The sequence below is a fragment of the Haemaphysalis longicornis genome, unplaced genomic scaffold, assembly GCF_048455015.1.
Source record: "Haemaphysalis longicornis isolate Haplotype H1 unplaced genomic scaffold, Haemaphysalis longicornis Haplotype H1 scaffold_6, whole genome shotgun sequence".
NCBI lineage: Eukaryota > Metazoa > Arthropoda > Arachnida > Ixodida > Ixodidae > Haemaphysalis > Haemaphysalis longicornis.
In genome coordinates this window covers 17,041,849-17,051,048 of record NW_027526407.1, presented here as the reverse complement: position 1 = coordinate 17,051,048, position 9,200 = coordinate 17,041,849, and the positions used below count along the sequence as shown (strand labels likewise).

The window sequence follows — 9,200 nt, the reverse complement described above, 5'->3', positions numbered from 1 at the left end:
AGGTGTTGTTAGAGTTTTTTGTTGGCGTCCAGCAGTATGACAGTGGCCTGAACGCCTTCTCTGATGATTCAGACAATGATGCCCAGGAAACGATAATTTCTCTACTGGAAAAATATTACAACAAGAAGAAAAAGCGCCAGGGATGAAGCTACTGATTGAACAACTAAACCTACACTTCGTAAAAAAGCAACAAAGGTTGCTGCCTCGTGTTTACTGTTTCGGCTCGTGCATACATATTCCTGCATAGCCATGGAAGCCTCATCCTACCCCCCCCCCACGGACAATTCGTTCCGTCTGCCCATCGTTTGGAATGAGTTCCCAAAATGAGCCGCAGGATGCAGCGTTTCTTAGCTACATTGCTAAAAGAATTGGCGACTTAAGCGAAGATCAACGTCACGTAACCTTAATAGTCGATGAGATTCATATCAAGCCATTTTTTATTACAAAGGCGGAAGCGTTTCCGGCGTTGCACCGAACTCCGGACAAGCAGCGAACAGCGCGTTCGTCTTCATGGGGCACAGCTTGATGAACAAGCTTATTAAAGTTGTGCGCATCGTTTCCGTCCACAAGCCAAGCGCCGAGTTTCTGCACAACTTGTTGAGAGAAGTAATCTGTGGTCTGGAAAAGATTGGCTTCAAGTTGACCGGCGTTGTGACAGACAATAACGCAATTAACAGAAAAGCGATGTTGCCATTTAAACCCACCGTCGTCCCGGCCATTCCAACGTCCTCTCCAAAGTCCCCCTCAAATGATTTTGTGTTTCCACATCTCTGCGACGGGCAAAGGCCAATGTTTTTTGTGATAGGCCCTGTCCAAATACTGAAATGCATGCGCAATAACTGGCTGAAAACCAACGACCAATGCTTCTGGTTTCCAGCATTCAAACCGGATGAAACAGGGCAGCGGCAAATGCTATACGCATATTTCAAAACCATTAAAGCCGCTGGTGAATTGGAATGTGACCATCTGCTGCGATACGGGTACACTGTGTCCAGTAAAGCTTTCTCCCCATCGGATATAGAAAAACAAAATGTCCAGTTGCTCTCCAAGTGTTCAGTGAGTCTGGGCCAAACGCACTTCGTGCAATTGGGGCGAAGCACCAGCTGAAACACTACGGGGAGACAGCGAGTTTTATGGGAACCATCGTCAAATGGTGGAAAATTGTCAACGTGAAAACGCCCGTCAAAGGAGCTCGCTTTCGTGATGACTTCAAAAAGCCCGTGTTTCCTTCGGAAAGGGACACCAAGCTGTCGTTTCTGTATGACTTCCTTGACTGGCTGGAGTACTGCAAAAAGAAACAGGCCGACACCTGCAAGCTGGCGAAGGAGACTCACGGTGCTCTACACCACACCCAGACCACCCAACCTCTGATAGATATCTGCAGATACTGCTTTGATGAGGTGCACATGTCGTTCTTCCTGCTCGGCAAATTCCACACAGACCTCCTAGAAATTGGCTTGAAAGGTACAGGCGGCTGGCTGGTTTCAATATCACGTATACATAAGGCAGCTCTACGAAGCGGAGACCAAGCTGCGGCTTCAAAACACACTGCCCCAAATAGGGACGTCATCCGAAAGGACTGGAAGTAAAGCCGAAGGAGAGAGAGAGAAGGCTCTTTATAAACTGGTGAGGTAAAGCCGAAAGAGACCACCATTGGGATGACTTTCACAAGCGAGCAGACGGACCGCGGCCAACCTGCAATGTCGTTGTCACCGTGCAAGCGCTGCCGAAACTCACAGACATCGTCCGTGTCCTGGCTTTTGTCGCCAGATACGCAGTGCACATCGCCCTGAAGCGGCTGAAAAGTGAAAGTTGCAAGGACGCCCCGACTGTGGATAAGAGCATCGCGGTTGCAGCGACCGATCCAATATACAGCCTTGTCAAGGATAAGGATATTTACAGGGGAGGATTTGTTTAGCCTGAAATGGCAGCGGTGAACGCTGTGGCCAACAACTATTTTGTCGTTGAAGAGCTCTCTAAACGAGCAGAGTTCTTCAATGTTCCCAACCAGCGACAGCCCCTCGCTGAGCTAACGTCAGAGCTGCTGAATGACGACGACTCTTCCGACTTCAAAGACTGCGAACAAGGACACAAAAGTGAAGTTTATTTAAAGCGTGCGCTGTGGTGCATTACCTACATCCTACTCAAGAATTTTTGCCAAGTGCTCAATGACAAAGTGCAGGACACAAACAACAAGTCCAGAAAAAGGAAACTGCAGACACTGACAAATAAATGATCCAATGTTTCAATGCTCTCGAAAAAAAAACTCAGTTGTGCGATTTTTGCCTTTTTTGTTTAGTATATCATAAAGCGAGAAGCAGGCGGCTGCGACAAAAACTCCTGCAATTGCTTGTCCACAGCGTTCGCGTACGGGCGGAGCAAGCCCACTAGCTTTACGTCACTGAACAAGCCTCCCGGCCTTGAAACCTTCTCAAGGTGGAGTTGAGAACCATACGTGTGGCTAAGGCGTCATCATTCTCACTGCCTTTCCCTCACACGTCTCATGCGTCACTATCTAGGAACGTCCTCCCCTGACCCTCCGCAGACGCTGTTCCATTCTCCGCTAATCCAAACCGCGTGGCGTTAGCGCGGCAGGTTCAAACACAATATGCAACTAGAGGTTCACTGCTAATCTCGCACGGCTAATCTCGCACTGCTCGCAGATTAGCCTCGCACTGTTTGTGCGAGGCTAATCTGAACCGCGTGACATTTGTGCGGGAGGTACAAGCAGGATTTGCAACAACTGCGAGCTGGCAGCAGAGTAGCGCACGCCGCCGTACGATCGCTGATCGCGCGAACACGTCATGAGACGCTGTAGAAATGCGCCGTTACCGAGAAGACTGCAGCTCGCACTGCGCACAAATTTAATATTAGGGAATTTAGTAATTGTCACTGCATTTCTGTACGCCCATCCATGCTTCTGTTTATTTTTCGCAAACATCTGATAACAGCACTACCGCAGTTAGCTGCCGACTTGCCAAATGGCGACTGCGCCGACTCCCCCTCGGTGTAGGAGAGGGAGTTAATAGTTGTGAAAGAGGTATCAGTGGTGGTTAGGAGGTTCCCCAGAGCGGCGCCGGTTAAATCGATGACACCGGAATAAAAACTGGGGGGGAGGGAAGGCAGGAGACATATACTGCTTGGCAGTAAAAAAATTCCACAAACTTCCAACATTACATTGTGGCCACGTCATGAAACTGATCTTCAAAATCCATAAACTTCAAAGTTTGCAATAACATGCTCGGCGGCTGCGAAGGGCTTCGAGATAGCGTCGGAGTAGCGCAGTCCGCCGTGCATTCGCTAAACACAGGGTCACTTCCTTAGACGCTGCAGTTATGCGCCGCGATCTAGAAGACTGCAGTTCCCGGTCCGCAGAAATTTTTGATTAGGTTGTATAGTATTCGTCATGTGATTTTTTATTTATTCTGTAAACATAAAAGAGGTGTTTTGAAGAAGTGTATTTATTGCAAACCATTTGAACGGTGTAATTAAACTATCTCAAGTTGAGATATATATAACGTTGGCTAATTGGGTTGATCAATGAAATTTGGCGCTATATTTTAGTTACTCTAATTCATTTTCGTTCACTGTCAGTAGCTAATGATGTAAAAGATCAAAGTGACGCCATCGCCTCGAGAAGCGAAGCAACACAAGAGTGCTTCACTTGAACACAACTATCACACGATACCCGTGCACTCTGCTTCCCTAGACTCCGGCTGGTGATACGGCCGGGGACGCTTTGCGAATCACCAGCTAGCAGAAGGAGCAAAGGTCAATCATCACTTTGAAAAGTCGTGAATATATAATTGCCGTATGTGCTCTGAATTCCAACACAGCCTTTTGTGCAGTTGCTGGGGCAAAAAGGAGTGCTCTTCATACGCTTGTCTAAGGATTCATCGCATGGCGCCATCTGCGCCCTTCGTCGCGAGGCACGCGACAGTGGCTTGTTTTGCAATTTGCAAATTCGTTTTATGTTTTTATTGAGCCCTTTTTTTCGTTTTATGGTTCACTGTGTCTATTACTCCAATCTTGTGGCCGGTTTACGTTCGTTTATTATACATTTTGTCGTATTACTACTTACGTAATTCAGTCAGAAATAGTTCATATTTCCTCAATTCCCTGGAATGGTGCTCCTGCAGCTAGCTAACCTTACTTTCCCATTATCCGAGGAATCAAGCGTGTGTGATTGGCTAAGAAAAAGGTGGGCTCTAGCGGAAAGCTGCCGGTAAAAGGAATAGCAGGGTTGATGAGGAAATACAGTGGGGTCAAGAAGCAGCAATGCCCCGGATGCCAACAGCACCACGCATGGCGGAACGAGTCAGCCTATACAAACTTTTTAAAAAAGAGAGTTATAGGCCTGTTTACACAAAAAAGCATTTTACGCCTATTCATAGCGGTCTTCAAGGAGGCTGCTTTAAAGTTATTCGGACAGACCTTGACGACAAAAAAAGTTGTCGTGACGGTCAAGTTATCAGGCGACTAAGGAAAGTGGTTCCTAAATATGGAGGCAGCTAGCCTCCCTGCGGTATTGATTCTTTCTGCACAAAAGATGTCGGACGTGGGTCTTTTGACGTTGATTGATTTGATTGCAGGGTTTAACGCGCCGACGCAACGCAGACGATGAGGAGCGCCGTAGTGGAGGGCTCCGGTTTAATTTTGACCACCTGGGGATCTTTATTGTGCGCCGAAATCTCGTACACACGGGCGTTTTTGCTTTTCGCCTCCATCAGAAAAGCGGCCGCCGCGGCCGGGAATCGAACCCGCGACCTCGTGCTCAGCAGCGCAACGCCTTAGCCACTGAGCCACCGCGACGGGTGTCGTTTAACGTCAAACTCACCTGGCTACAAACGTACGTCTCGAATTTCGTGTCCTCTGCAAATTAACCCTTAAAAGCACCGCCCTACTTCTGTGATATATAATAAGACTGATGTGATCACGCAGCCGTGACACCTGATCCGCAGAATTTCCTTTACTGACAAACTGGCCAGGTATGCAAGACATACGTTTTGCACCAAAAATCTATGCTGAGCACACTTTGTTCACGGTTTGGCGAAGCCGACATTCGGTATTAGCACAAACACCTTAGCACAAATCAATCTGAGGGTCGCAAGCGCTATGCGATTGTCTGAGTCGCTGACGTCAGTGAAGACACATCTCTGTGTTCTATATTTGTAACCAAAACAATTGTTCATTTTTGTTTCTAAGTTTCATGTGTTAACGGGTGTTTTGTTGTTTTGGTTTTTCTTAATCTTCTATCGCCTATTTACAGTATCGGCATTCGGCTTCACGCGTACAGTAATCTCTGCTAACAAGGAATTATACACCGACACGTTTTGTCACAAATGGTGCACATAACAAAGTCGTAATAGCTCACCTACCAATAGAGAACAAAAACTCATATCAAGGTTGAGCAAAGCTAGTCACCAGCATGTATCCTGTATAAGTTTTTGCGTTTTGAGTCGACGTGTATTCTCAATTAACGTTCCAGATAAGCAGCGGCGTCCAATCGTTTTTTTAGCTTTCCCTCCCACAGTAATACCTAAGTGGCGCGTTTAACGCCAGACTGGAGGTATCCTATCCAGCTCTTTGTAGGCTTTTGTAAACTCAAAGTCCGTTCTCCGCGCTCAGTGGGTTTGTTCTCCGCCATAAACTAGTGCACTGCTCTCCAGTAGATTACCTGTAGTTACCTGCTGAACTAGTCAGTGCTTATCACAAATTCAACCCCATCGGGGACAAGGTAGAAACCGCTGGTTAGCTTTTATGACTGTTTAGCCAGGTTGCTTCCGTACGCAATTTAATATAAGGTAGTAGCAAATGTCTCGACTGGTGCTGTAATGAAATCAGTGGGCTCTCCAATCTCTTTGGCCCATCTAGGCTTCCAGGTATTGTTCCGCACCTGCGTCCGCAGTCGTATGGCTGTAATAATTCTCCGAGAATAAGCCCAGTGCTCTTATGGTCTTTTTTCAAAAGGTTTCGGCAAGAGCTTACTAAGGTATGAGTGAAACCATGGCTGAACACAAGTGAATTTGCGCGATCCAGCCCTTCGTATGTTATTTACAAAAGTACAGAGCTTAGCAGAGTTACCTTATTCTTACCAACGTTAAAGAGGGGCCGTGTGGCCGGCTGCGTTCTTACTGCGTGGTAATTCAATGATGTACATAGCCAGTTTGGAAAAATAGTATCAAAAGCGTGACAAGAAATAGGTTTAGCTAGCGCACAGCTTGGCAATTATTTTATTCTGAGGGAGTAGGCCCAAAGCACCTTGCTTTTATTAAACAAGCAAGGTGCGCCATTGCCATTATAGCTCAAAAAACGCCAGGTTGCTTTCACAACGAAGGTAAGTGGGACAATGTCTATGAAAGATGAAAAAGTGATGTCCACACGGAATGTGATGGCACAATGACCTTAAGGAAAAAAGATGGCTGTAATCAGTGGAACATTTACTGCTTTATTCTGGCCCAAAGTGCCGAAATCCTTATTTCGAAAATGCATCCTATATGAACAAAACGTGTGACCGCCTGGAGCCTATAACTCTGTTATGCACCTGCCACAGGTGCACGTAAAACGTCGCAGCACCCAATGGAACGTTTTTTCAGTACGTTTGGGAAAAAAATGGCTGGGCTTGACAACAACAGCGGCTCTTAACAATTGCGCAGGCCGTCCGAACCGCCAGACAAAATATTCGGGCCCTGAGTTCTGGACTGCGTGCCTTTAAACACAAATTTCGGTTTGAGACAAACCTAGGGAGGCCCAGAAAAAAAAGAAGGATGTGCCTGTCGAACAACTATAATGGTTCCTGTATCTACATAGAGTGCTTACAGAACAACAACCAGACAAACTCTATGAATGGCCGGACGCAGGAGCGTTACCACAAGAAAAGCGTGCCCCTACTAATTCCTGCCCGTTTCCCCAATAGCTTCATCATGCGATCGAGTGCTGTCTCCGCTTTGGTGACTGATGCATTAATAAGTGCATTCTAATCAAGAACAGAATTGCATGCACCACCAAGGCACTACGGGAAATTCAAATGTGTTATGATTTGAATATATTGCAAGTGCCATGCCGCCATGTTAGCTGTCTTCATAGTCATTTGTAGAGGATTCCTATAGCAGTACACATCGCTTTCCGGCTCTGTGAATCTTGCTACAGCAAAAAAATTGAATAACATTATGAGCGCTCATGAAGATGAAGACTAAACAATTTAGGAATAATACACTACACCAGTATATATTGAATGCTTCAATAAGCAATAATTATGAAAGAAAATTGAACCACCTAGTTCGGAATGTCTTGTTTTACAGAAAAACACTCATACTCAATCCAACGGTCCCTAAACATGCCTGCAAATCTCTCTGGTTAATTCAGCCACCACTGGTCGGCTGGGGACCCCTAACCACATAGTAGGTTTATATTAAAGGTAAGGGGTCTTAGTCAGGTGTAGACATGTGCATAAAAATGCTGTGTCTAAAAAAGTGTAAGGAACGCGCAAGCTCCGTCCTTAAAGACGCCGTGAAGACAAAATATAACTATGTTTTATTCGAAAGATTTCGTGTACTATAGTACCCCAAGCGCTTCTAGGGAAAAAAGGATGCTTTATTCACTGCGCAGTTAATACATTTATGCTAAAAGTTTGATTCGCGCACAAAAACTTGGGCTTGAACGACGTTTGCAATGACATAATTAAAACACGCCTTTCAGCTAAACTTGGCGTGGAGCGGAAACTTGTTTACTCTTCGTCAACCTAGATGGTGCCACCAAACCGCGGCAAGTCGTTTTCGGACTTTGGTTCGTTTGAGACCGAATTTAAACCTGGCTTGTTTTTGTTGATAGAGAAAATATTGTTTCGTGAAACATAGTGCTCACTCAACAAATACGGTCATCTAAGACGCCATCGCTTCCATCGATCGGCCAGTATCGCCTGAGAGAACCCAAAAGCGCCGCCGTGTTGTGCATATAAAACAAGCTTAGTGCGCTCGCTTGCAGCAGCAGTGCGCATCGGTACTTTTATGTTTACGTGTGCTTCCTAAATTATACTGTTTATGCTACCGTTTTTACTTATATAAAAAGAATGTCCCCTAAATTTAACAGCAATAACTCGCTCCGCAAGCCTATAATCTCAGCCTAATTTCCGTTTGCTTTTACCGGGCTCCGCCAATCGCAGAGCTGGCTGCTATGACGTCATAGGTTCTGTTGCCGGAAATCAGCTAGTTGGTCGCATGGCCATTCCCTTTTTTCGTAATATTGGGTTTATTTTGCCGAACTTTACGTTGAAAGTGGTCTCAGAATGATTATAACACGGCAATCTTTAAAATGAAGCAAACTTGCATTTTGTCTTAATGGCCGCTTTAAGCGTTGAACCCGAAAGAATTATCACTCCACGTTAAAATCGCGTTATCTTTCGCTCCGGCAAATTAGGAACCAGCACTCACGTCGTCGTGCCCCCTACCGACTCCTGGAAGCCATAATACGTTTCCTTTCCAGGTTTAATGCCATTTGCTGGTGCTGCACAGCTCCTTGCCGAAATCGATGTTTAAGTGGATGGACCAAGGTATGTGGTGGTGGGGTATTTTTCATTCACGTAAATTTTTCCTTACTGCGGTTGACGCCAACGCGGCTGAGTTTTCTTTGAAACCGCTTTCTCAGTTCCATGCGTTCACAAGAGTAAAGACCCTTTTACAATTTTCGGCTGGGAGCTGTCTTATTATCGGTGAACTGTGGTAGAGGCCTTATGATTAGCGCGATCGAAAGAAGACGTAAATGCGTGTGAGCCACACGGCCGGGAACATTTGCTGATGTGATTGAGTTCTAAAGAATAAAACCGCCATGATTTGAAGCACAACAAAAACACACCGACGAAAAACAGAGTAGACGAGACAGGCGCTAATTTCAAACTCCCTAAAACCTGATGAAAGCGGTTTTAGGGAGCCCGAGTTCACGACTTCTGAAGACAATAGCGAGTACCTCCGTCTCGAGATATTGTCAGTTGTCATGGCTCAGGAGTCATCATGGAAAAATAAAGGCGTGCGATGTATGCCCCCTTGACATAAAATAGCTTTCGATTCCATAATGACCGCTTGTTGGTATAGCTGTGTTGTATAGGCAGGTATATCTAAAACAACAAAAAATAAAGAAATATGAGGTTTGCCCAATACGAGCAACCAAGATTTTGTACAAAACACACCATGCAAAGCTGAAAAAAA

General features: G+C 45.7%; 1 pseudogene; it reads left to right on the top strand.

The window, feature by feature from the left end:
* Positions 1 to 909: 909 nt before the first annotated feature.
* On the top strand, positions 910 to 2,236 carry LOC144142929 (uncharacterized; annotated as a pseudogene).
* The last annotated feature ends 6,964 nt before the right edge of the window (positions 2,237 to 9,200 follow it).